Source organism: Tamandua tetradactyla, chromosome 4, assembly GCF_023851605.1.
Source record: "Tamandua tetradactyla isolate mTamTet1 chromosome 4, mTamTet1.pri, whole genome shotgun sequence".
NCBI classification, from domain to species: domain Eukaryota; kingdom Metazoa; phylum Chordata; class Mammalia; order Pilosa; family Myrmecophagidae; genus Tamandua; species Tamandua tetradactyla.
Window position 1 is genome coordinate 111472780 of NC_135330.1, and position 12433 is coordinate 111485212.

General features: G+C 36.1%; 1 pseudogene; it reads left to right on the forward strand.

Moving 5' to 3' along the window:
- Positions 1-560: 560 nt before the first annotated feature.
- Positions 561-929, forward strand: LOC143679276 (small ribosomal subunit protein eS25 pseudogene; annotated as a pseudogene).
- Positions 930-12433: the final 11504 nt, after the last annotated feature.

The window sequence follows — 12433 nt, forward strand, 5'->3', positions numbered from 1 at the left end:
CTGATTGATGATGCATTAGTGAATTCAACTAAAATATTTCTTGCAAGAATTTTACAGAGGCAATATCATGGACTTCTTATTGCATTGAATCAGGACGTATATCACGCCAGTTGTCCCGCCATTAGAGATGCTAAGTTTGATCACATGGTTAAGATGATTGTGGACAGATGTCTCCACTGCAAAGGTTCATTTTTCCCTTTGTAAATACGGTGTAATTGAAGGTGACCTTATGGGTCTTTGAGACTTTGTCCATGCAGCAAAAATGACTTGTCACGTCTGTTTGGCCACAAAGGAAAATGATCTACTAGCTAGTTGACACAAGGGACTCACAGTCTAAAATTTGCCTCCCCAGAAGTCTGAAAGAACTAGGTTTATATGGCATTATTTGGACCACAGAGAATTGGGAAGAGACAAAGGAAGATCAAGATGACATTCAAGGATTATTTGGGAAATGAGAAAAGTTTAGGACATGTAATCAAAACTTTAGAGTTATGGGGTTTTTTTTTGTCCTACATCTTAGAAAGGCTGCCAAGGCAGCTAACTGTTCTCTGAGCTTTGTGATGCCACCCAAGGACAACAAGAAAAAGAAAGTTGCTGGAAAGTCATGCAAGACAGACAAGTACCTAGTGAACAAATCTGGGGACAAAGATAAAAAGAAGTGGTCCAAAGGCAAAGTTTGGGACAAGCTCAATAACCAGTCTTGTTTGGCAAAGCCACTTATGACAAACTCTGTAAGGAAGTTCCCAGCTACAAATTTATAACACTGGCTGTAATCTCCAATGAAGATTTGAGGTTCCCTGGCCAGGGCAGCTATTCAAAAGCTGTTTAGAAAAGGCCTTATCAAGCTGGTTTCAAAACACAGAGTTCAGGTAATTTATACCTGAAGCACCAAGGGTGGATGTGCCCCAGCTGCTGGTGAAGATTCATGAACATGTCAACCAACTGTACATTCTGAAAAATAAAACTTTATTAAATCAAATGAAAAGAGAAGTTTAGGAGTAGGGCAATCTAGTTTCCTTTTCTGGGTTTTACTAAAATGTAACTAAGATGCTTAGGGGTAAACCTATGATTGAGGCCTGGAAGTCTGTTTTCTGTTCAACGTGACAGATATTCTATTTGTCAGAAAAGTCAGTGCAACTGGGAGAGGTTAAAGACAACAGCAGAGGGTTACTACTTCTGCTAAAGACTAGGGAAATTAATTACAGGGTCCTTTTACAAAGATTAATACAGTGTTCACATCACCAAATCTGGAAACCAAGAGATCTAGTCGCAAAGGCTCTTTCATAATGTATGGGGTGATACTCCAAGATTATGTAGATTTCCTGCTTCCCAACAAACACTGCCCCATAGCTTTAACTTCTATTGATATTACTGAGGTTTCCTGAATCAATTATTCCATCAAGGACTGCAAGATGGTGATTTTCTAACTTCATTATTCTTTCTGCATTTATCAACTAACATATCATAGTAACTCTATTCATTGTGCTTTCTTAATCAATAGACATGAAAACAACTACTGTCATGTGAAAGTACAAATCTTTAATTTGATTGGAAGCCACAAATGTAGGGTAACATTATAAATGTGACTAGAGAGTTTATAAATGTTCCACTTTCCCCACCCAGCAAAGCATTCTACTCCCATTAGCTCTCCTCTCAGAAGTTTTGTTGGTTAACAGGACTACTGTCTGAATTATTTACAAAGATGGAATTATTAGATTTAATAAGAATAAACATAATTTTTAAAAATAGAACCATGTTATTTCTGATATATAGGATTAAGATTCTAGAAAGCTATAGGAAAGAACTGAAAGCAGGTTGATCAAGGCCACGGAAGCATTAAGAACATGACTATACAACCTCTACTTCCATACATGCTGAGAATGACAGAATTTTAATATTTACTGCTTAATTCATCTTCATTTTCTTAATTTCTGATGTGTATAATACAAAGAATGACACAGGGCCATGTTGTTAAACTTTTTGTGCAAGGCATTTTACTCTATAATTTGTGATTCCCTGGACTTTTTAAAAAATCAGGCAGAAATTGCTACAGATGCAGATTTCAGCAGCTTGCAAATTGCATTCAAGGAGAAGAGAGATCAATTTTATTAGAGAACACGGTATGTGAAGCCTTCAATAGACTCCGATATGAGGATCTGACATCCTAGTGTTCTGTGCCAAACCAAGATGTAACTGAATAGTTATAAAACCTATTTCCCAAAAGCATCCATTGAAATGGGGTTTCCATTCCTTAGAAATGTTCCCACAGTAATGTTTGCATTGACAGCTGGATAAATTTAAAATACTCAATATAATCCTTTAGCTGGAAAATGCTTCCTATAGTCTTCAGTAGTCAGAAAAACTGTTTGGTATAATCACTTCACTCAAACAGCTTTGAATTATCTTCAGCATAAAAAGCCCTTGTTGAAATAGTTTGCTATTGGTCAACTCTCAATACTCTCTGTTCCCAGAAACCCTCCCCTGCTCTGCTTTCAGGAATGAAACATCATATGAACTAGTATCAGCACTTCTTCCTCTTGAAAGACAAGATCAAAGGCCTACATGGTCAACAAAGAAGGAATGGCCTACAGATAGCAGGATATGCTGACCAAACAAAATGAAGCAAGTGACCATTAATCAATTTTAATGAATCCTGTGGCTTTTACTTAGGTTTTATTATTATTATTATTATTTCCTGATTTCTTCTAGATCTTTGTGATTACTTTGTCTCTTTGGGGTTATAAAAGCCCAAACCACCTTTCCCACTCCAAACTGATATTAGAAAGTTTTTCCTCCAATTCCTTGATGCATCTCCAATAAACTCACCTTCTCACCAAAATAAAGAGACTTGTTTCTCTGTATGATGTAGGATCAGGAGGCCTGACTATTTAGGACTGTGTTTTCGGATGTTAACATCATCAAACATCAAAATGTTTGTCACAGAGTTCTTTGTCATTTTAAGATTTCAAGATTTACTAAATTATCAAATTTGCCTGTGTAAGCAATGTCTCCCTTTTCTGATCTATGGTCATTCTCTCCAAGGGAGATAAATAGTAGGCGGTTGAAATACTGCAGAAATCAGAAATCTTCATCATTAATAGGACTCCAAACTCCAGGGGTGTGTGGTCTCGTTACAGATCTCCTTCTCTGATCAGCAGCTTGAAGTCTCTGTGGACTAGCTCCAAGGGTGGCCATTGGTTCAAACCCCCTCAAGCAAAAGTGTCAGAGGAATCTTAAAGATGGTAACCTTCTCAAAACTTCAGGAAGCAATTAAAGGGCTGCATTAATTGGGCAAATGCTGAATCAAGAAAGTGCAGATTCAAAAGCCATTGAAGAAGCTCCTGGTACACTTGTTGGCCTCTCAACCAACGTCTCCACAATGCAATGTGGAGATGGCTTGTGCTCCCTTTGTGCATCCCAGACCCTGATCCAGAGGGAGCAGGGTGGTCCCTGTGTGCATATTGGGGTGGATGTCTGTCAGTATCAGTCTGGCCAGTGGAAATCTGAGGGACTGAGCTGGGGAATGTGTCTAGGGCTTGTCATCTCAGAGTTTGTCCTTAGGGTGGAGAAGTAGATTAAAAACAGCTGGGGCAGTGTGAAAAACAATTAAATTGAAGCATCTTGGGACAAAGTAGTATATTAAGTCATACAACAGAGCACCCTAGAGGGAGAAAGTTCTATCTAAAAGGGAATAGAGCAGATGTTCTTACAAACTCTTGCGAACTGTGAAAGGACAATTCCTAAAGCCTTCAGTAAGCATGAGGCCAGGAGGAGAAGCAGGCCCCAGGTCCACACAGGCTCAGATTAAACAAAGGACCCACTTCCTATTATTTTTTTATTGGAGAAGTTGTGAGTGACAGAACAATCGTGAATAAAATACAGGATTAGAAATTAGATAATCTAGATGAAATGGGCATATTTCTAGAACACATGAACTATCTACCCTGATATCTACCCTGACTCAAGAAGAAATAGAAAATACCAACAAATAAATAACTAGCAAAGAGATTGAATCAGCAATCAAATAGCTCCCAAAAAAGAAAAGACTGGACCAGATGGCTTCACATGTGAATTTTACCAAACATTCCAAGAACTAACACCTAGCCTCCTCAAAGTCTTCAAAAAAAAAGTGAAGAGGATGGAAGACTCCCTAACTCATTCTATGAGGCCAAAATCACCTTCACACCAAAGCCAGATAAAAATAATGTTACTGGACAAAGGCTGTGAATTCTTTTGCCTGGTGTACTCAATAACCAATTCCTGAGACACTGGATTTCAAGGAGAGAGTTTATTACTAGGCACGTAGTAAGAGAGCAGATAGCCTACAAGCTCAAAATCTGTCTCTCCAAACTACAGTAATTCTGATAATTTTATTAGAGTAAAGGATGAGCAGGTTTTAGGCTAATGTGGCCCCAGATTATGTAATTAGAGGTGATCTAATTATTAGTCATGCACAAAACAATGACATGCTTAGTCACAAAACCTATGTGAGAAAATGGCAGAATGAGGTAAAAGTGACTTGTAGGTTAAAGTCTAAGCTACTGCGCATGTCAGGCAAACCCATTTTGGTTAGATCCAGTCTCGGTTACCAAAATAACTTTGGACCTTGGGTGGGTTAGTTCTGGGCTGGCCCAAGACCCTTCATTAATAAACATTAGGGGCTGTCTTTAGTGATTACAAGACTCTAAAGTTGAAAAACTGGATAATTGGGTACAAATGAAGGTTAGCCACAGGTTTTCACAATCACAAGGCACAAGGTAAAGGTTATACAATCATCTTTAGAGATCAAGGCAACTGGATTTCAGTTCAGAGACTTCTGGTATTTCCCTGTCTATTCTAATACATTTAGAAAGTGAAAGGAGATTTCTGCATACTGATTTAATAATCATAATCATTGTTAATTCCTAACTTCATGGTTATAACTCCTCCCTGTCATTTGACCATTCCCCAGTCTTCAGGGATATCTGGATGATGACCATGCTGGCTACTCCCAGCTGGCAAAGGGGCATCGACCCAAAGGGTTTAGGGAGTGGAACTTCTTAGATTGTAATTGCATATATTCTTTAGCTTCAGGTTTTTCCTGGAATATTAAGGCGTCTCTCATATTTTGGTTACAGCAGAGCTGGCTTTGAAGTTTCACTTGAACTGGTCTTACCGTTATTACCCATCCAGGTTTTCCTTCAGTCCATACCTCTGGTTTCACAGCTTTCAAGATTCTTCGGGGATGAGTATGGTCTGCTTATCACCACTGGTGAACAGTAAAGCAGCTTGCAATGCACAAGTATGTCCTGGAGGAACTTCTATTGACAAACAGTCTGGAGAAAAGGTTATCTGGGCATTTAACTTGGTGAGTAGGTCTCTTCCCAGCAAGAGAGCTAGACATTCTGGTACTTACAGGAAGCTGTGCTTTAATTTTTTTTTCCCAATTAGACAATCTAGCAGCTGCAAAAATGGTTTATTTGCTTTCTTACCAGATACTCTGGTTATAGTAACCGATGTGTTGAAATTTCATAGGATTTTTTTATTTAATACTGAGTATATTGATAAGAAAGTTAATTAATTGTTTTCCCAACTCTATTGTTATCCATGGCTCTTGGTGGGAGACTGAAATAAGTGATATTTCTTCCAAAGCACCCTTTCTTTATTCAAGAGGGACTTTGCAAACACTTTTTCATTTTCTGCCCCAAATACTCTGAAATGCTCCATAGTATAATATTAACTTCTACAGAATATTAAGATTTTATTCCTTACTCTAGGTTCTATATCAAATAAAACTGAATTAGGTCGTGTAAATAAACTGACTAGACAGATTAAAATAGATATTGTGCTACAGAAAATTTAAATTTTGGACAAAATAAACATTTTTTTTTGTCTCACAAAACAACTTAAAGCTTTAAAACACAGTATTATTCTTTACCTCTTATATTTATTTATCTTAGTTTTAACCAGGTCAATTTCATCACATCTTTAATCAGATTTTAATCAGTTTCATTTATTTTTTTAACAGTTGCTGTATGAACTCATGCTGAATTCCAGAGCCAGACAAATGAATCTGCATCTCAGGTTTCACATAACTAAATAGTTCCAGGATACTAAAAGTTCCAGGAAATTACTAGGTTGCACAAAGAACAAAGCATTTTAGAATTTAAAGATAACAGTTAAGGCTTGCAATCTGAGATCTAATTTTTATAAGCATTTTTAAATGAAGCTTACTTTCAGAAATAAAAACATTAGACAGTTGTTTTTATAGTAAGAAACCACAGCAGAGGTTTTGTTCTGTTTCACTTTTACATGTTTATGAGAGTTATGTTAATTAACAGATAAAATACAATTTATAATTAGTGGGGTTATAATTTACATTGCCATATTAAAGGTGAAAATAAAAATATAAAAAAATAAAAAATCTATAATTTATATATTTGTCCTGCCTTTCTTTTAAAGTCTTTCCTTGTTACAGATGTTATATGAACAAGGATATTATTCTCACATAAAATCTTTGCTTTCTAGATAGAGTACTCAAACGATTTTTTAAATTTTTTTAAACTTTACATTAAGAGCAAACTAACAATCCACATTATTTTAACAGGGAGAAAACTAAACTTCAGTTTTGCATGAATACCCAGTTTGACACAAAAGCTTTCTTTTTTGAAATAGATGAACTATAGACATTAAATTTTGGTCAGCACTGACTATGACAGAATTCATTTCATAAACTCCTGTTTTTAAAACTCCCCATATTCATTCAGAGCTTATAGTCAACAACAAGTATAACAAACAAAATTCACCTCCTCCAGCTCTCTACTACTTTCTGTCTCCTTCAGGGCTTGTAGTTAATAATGACTATAACAAAAAAATTAATTTCTTAAACTTTCTATCACTTTCCATATCCATTCTGCCCATAGTTTTTATTTATCTAGACTGTACATAATTAGAAATAAATTTGATAATAAATTCACAAAGCTTTTTGAACTGCATACTTTCTTCCAATCACAGTATTCATGCAGGGGAGAAGAGACAGAGATCATACAAAATAATGGAAGAAGGAAGAAATTTATATTTGGGTTTGGAATACAGCCAGGCATTTATATGCTTTATTCTCAGAACACACAGATGATTACTTTATAATATGCCTAAAATCTCACAGTCCAATTCAGCACTACCTTCAAAGGTCAGAAAAGCCCAAAATTTGAAATATAATCAGCTTTTCAATATTTAAGGGATATGTATCCAGAAAAAAAACTCAAAACTTTTACAGCATTAGTCCCAAGTGCTAAAGAATACCAAGAATATCTTGGTTTACAAAAAGTTAATTCAAAGTTCTATTTCTTTAATTGAAACTTTTTTTATTTAAAGATCTTACAAGTGTAATCTCTTCTTATGTCTTCTTAGGTCATTCTTCATTTGCTTTTTAAATTCTTCCAGTGCTTTTATTCCTTCATTACCACTGTCTTATACTATACCCTAGCACGTGTATATTCTAACTAGAATATAAATTCTTTGAAGCGAAGAATTAGGTTTTCCCTATTTATGACAGCATTTACTGACAAAAATATACTGATTGACATTAAGAAAGCCACTACAAATTCAAATTCTTCCACATACTGAGATAACAAATGGCCAAGAAAGCAAAAGCCAGATTCTTTAAAATCCAGGTAATCGAGGTTTAAAAAACTCTATTTAATTTTCTTACTAAACTTAACTGATATCTTAAATAGAATATGTTTGAATCATTAGCATATTTAAATTTTATTATATTTTGTATGTGTTATTATTTTTTTATCAGGTACATTGCTCAGTTTATGTAGCTTAGACTATCTAATTAGGCTATTATAAGAGGAATTTTGAGAATGCATCTATAATACTAGTTTATTTTAACAGTAAGCTTATATAGATATAGGGAGAACACACACAAGCAGAATAAAATAGCATTTGTTCAATTCAAAATTTATCATAAAATTCTTTTTATCAGAGGTTGAAAAAATCTCTTTGTTTTATAATATCTTAAAATACAAACAATTTTAAAAGTACTTGGACCATCAAGTTCTGGAAAATATACTGTAATTGTTTAATTTGTTTCAAGCCTGAGTCCAGGAAAACTTTTCCTTATCTTTCAAAGATCTTTCATTTTACTTACTGAAGTTTGGTAGTTAACAATTAAACAGGCACTGGGTGGGCCACTGTGGCTCAGCAGGTAAGAATGCTTGCCTGCCATGCCCGAGGATCCGGGTTCGATTCCCGGTGCCTGCCCATGTAAAAAAAAAAAAACAATTAAACAGGCATTAAATGCTTAACACAACAATTAATAATTAAATCAGCATTAAACTCTGACTATACCCAGGTAACACACAGGCTAGCACTTAAACAGGACTACTTAATTTCATTAAATACCCAATTGATGTTGGGTCACTCATTTTCTAGGAGAATACTCAACAGATGAATTTAGGTCAGGGCCTCAAACCAGTACTGCATGGTACTCAGAAAGCAGAAAGGTGCAGAGGTCATAGCAAGGGGGATTGTTCTGCAAGCATGACACAGATCTAAGTCAAGGAGACTCAAACTGCCATATTTACTCCCCAATCCACTTTTCCTCCTTGTTGACCTAATGCCCAGTCAGATGTCTGGACATGGAACTGGAAACAGTTTCTCTCTTTGAAGCTTTATAAGGGGTACCTTAAAGTTCGAAGGTAAAACTCCTCACATCACACCATATGGAAAAACTAATTCGAAATGAATCAAAGACCTAAACATAAGAACTAGACTTATCAAACTCCTAAGAGAAAATGTAGGGATGCATCTTCAGGATCTTGTGTTAGGCAATACTTTCTTAGACTTTATACTCATAGCAGAAGTAACAAAAGAAAAAATATATGGGCCCTCATTAAAATTTAAAAGTTTTGTGCATCAAAGTATTTTATCATAAAAGTAAAAATACGACCTACTCAATGGGAGAAAATATTTGGAAATCACATATTCAGTAAGTGTTTAACAGAGAAACTCTACAACTCAACAATAAAAAAACAATAGCACAATAACAATAGCAACTGAATTTTAAAATGGGCATAAGACTTGAATAGACATAAAAGATAGACAAATGACCAAAAAGCATATGAAAATATGCTCAACATCATTAGCTATAAGGGAAATGCAAACCAAAACCGCAATGTGATACCATTTCACACACGTTAGAACAACTATTATTTAAAAAATAGAAAATTACAAATGCTGGTAAGGATGCAGAGAAATAGGAACCTTAGTAAATTGTTGGTAGGAATGTAAAATGGTGCAGCTACTGTGGAAAACTTTGGCAGTTCCTCAGTAAGTTAAACATAGAACTACCATATGGCCTGGTAATCCCACCTCTAGTATATTCCTAAAGTATTGAAAGCAGGGAGTGCATTGTTATTCATTGTTGTCGGGAGTGTAAAATCATGCAGCTGCTATGAAAAAATAGTTTGGCAGTTCCTCAGAAAGTATAGAATAACCATAAGATCTGGCTTTCTTACATCTAGGTATATACCTAAAAGAATTGAAAGCAGAGACTCAGGTATTAGCATTACAATGTTCATAAAGGCATTCTTCACAATTGCCAAATGGTGGCAGCAACCCAAGTGTCCATCAACCAAAGAATAAACAAAATACAGTATGTATGTACAATGGAATATTATTCATCCATAAAAAGCAATGAAGTTCAGATACATGTGACAACATGGATGAACCTTGAAGACATCCTGTTGAGTAAAATAAGCCAGACACAAAAAGACAAAAATTTTAATGATCTGTCATATATGAAGTACTTAGAAGATGCAAGTTCAGAGTCAGAAATAAAATGCAAGTGAGCATGGGTGAAGGTGGGGGCAGGTAATGGAGGTTAATGCTTAAATTGTGCAAAGTATGTGTTAAGGGTGATGGAAAAGTTTTGGTAATGGATGGTTGCGATGGTAACACATTGTGAACAAAGTTAAAAGCACCAAATTATATATCTGAACATGGTTAAAAGGAGAAATTTTTCATTGTATATATGTCACTAGAATAAAAATTAAAAAAAAAACAACACAGGACTGTAGAACACAAACAGTTGTGTCTTTTTTTGTTTGTTTTTTTGTTCGGTTGGTTTGGTTTTCTGAAGGGAAAAAGAAAAATGGTTTAATAGACTGGAAGAGTAATTTAGGCCCAACATAAGGCTGGCAGTCAGACGGGAAAGAACAGGACGCTGAGGAAAAGCACTGGGGTGCGGGAAGGGGATTCAAACCAGGAGTTCTGACCCATGGTGGGTGCAGAACATACAGAGAAGTTCAAACCCAAACTCCTGTTTGTGTCTATGAAGCCATGTGACCCAACCCAGCCCAGCCCCCTTTGACACCCTCGCTCAGCGTGGTCACCCGCATTACTCTCTGGGCCTCTAAACTTTCCCCCCTCTCAGCCCCACCCAGATAGGTTCAGGTTTCCAGATTATCAATCTTCCAATCCATGATGACCAAGGTAACTACTTTCTTACAATCCACCCCTCAAGTTCTAAGGGTCCACTCCCTGTGGGCTCACACCAAGGCTGCTATTTTGGCTAAAATCCCTCATGAGTGACACTCAACAGTCATAGAGGGAATAAAGGCACAAATGCATGTCACACTAGAGAAAGGGCCTGTGGCCCTCACCAAATTCCCCCAAAAGTCCCATGACCCAAAGAAGGTTAAGCTCTCACCTCTTCCTTTAACAATCCCATTTGATTATTTCAGTCTTCTCAATATTAACAGGCACCAACACCATGTATTAACACTGTCAATGGTGAAGTTATAAAAATGTTCTTTCATGAATTGTAACCAATGTCTCATACTAATGCAAGGTATTAATAATAGGGTGTTATGAGGGAACTCTGTATTTTATGAACAATTTTTCTGTAAACTTACAACTTCTCTAATAACAAACAATAATAAAAATAAATTAAAATGAAAAGAGGACACAGGAGCTAATCTGAAAGAGCGCCTACCAAAAAGTATAATTATTGCAATTGATTGAAACAGTGAATATTTTACAACCAATTAATTCATAATGCTAATTTAAAAGACAGAGAAAAGGAAAGGCAAAAAAGTAAAACTCATTGGATATGCTAGGAAGTAACTTGGTCACAAATTGCCTATTCTAGAAATTGGCAATTGACAATTAAGAAGAAAGTAGTCACCCCACCTTTGTTGTATGAACTATATTTCAGGACAACTAGCCTGAAATTGATGAGCAAAGGTGCTTTTTTAAAATCAAAGTATCCAAGGTAAAGTCACATAGAAGGAATCTAGCTGGTGGAAAGAAAACACTGCTTTACAAACCCTAACTAAGATAATTGATCCAGGCAGCAAATGTCAATGGGGTGAAATCATTAGATAAAAGGTTGATGGGAACTTTACAAGGGAGGGGTCAGACTGACCACTAATTAGCCTAAGCAGTCTGAGGATTAAGGCAACCAGACATTACTGTCTCTGATATGATGCAAGAAGAAGCACAGAGGATTCATCACCTGTGAAATATTCATGGCAAAAAATGATGAGCCAGAACCAAGTCAAGTATATAAAGCTAACGTTCCTTTAAAGGAGATGGGGAAACCAGTTAAATAACACAAGGAAGCCAACACACAAATTTAAACTGTAGGACCTTCCACAGTATGGCTAACCAAGTTTCTGTAAAAGATCAAAATAGTATGAAAAAAAAAGTGGGTTGGAACCACTATAGATAAAAAGAGTCTTTGGAAATATCATTAAGGAATGCAGTGCATAGATCTTCTCTGGGCTCTGATTTTGGAAAAAAGGTGCTTATTTGAGACAATGGTATTGAATGGTGTTCTAGTTTTCTAGCTGCTGGAATGCAATATACCAGAAATGAAACCAGAAATGTCCCAATTAAAGCACGTCTATAAAAAATGTCCAAACTAAGGCACCAACAAGAGGTTACCTTCACTCAAAAAAGGCCGATGAAGTTCAGGGTTTCTCTCTCAACTGGAAAGGCACATGGCCAACATGGTGACATTTGCTAGCTTCTTCTCCAGGCTTCTTGCTTCATGAAGCTCCCCCAGGAGTGTATTCCTTCTTCATCTCCAAAACTCTCTGGCTGTGTGGGTTCTCATACTTCTAGTTTGGCTCTAAAAAGGGACTCTCTCAAAAATGCTTCCTCTTTAAAAGAATTCCAGTAAACTAATCAAGACTCACCTGGAATGGGTGGAGTTACATCTCCCTCTAATAAAAGGTTAATACGTACAATTGGGTGAGTCACATCTCTGTGGAGATATTCTAATCAAGTTCCAACATACAGTGCTGGATAGGATTTAAGAGAAATGGCTGCCTCCACAAGATTGGATTAGGATTAAGCCATGGCTTTTCCAAGATACATAAACCCTTTCAAACCAGCACAGATGGTACTAAAGAATTAGTAATAATGTAGTTATATTTAAAAG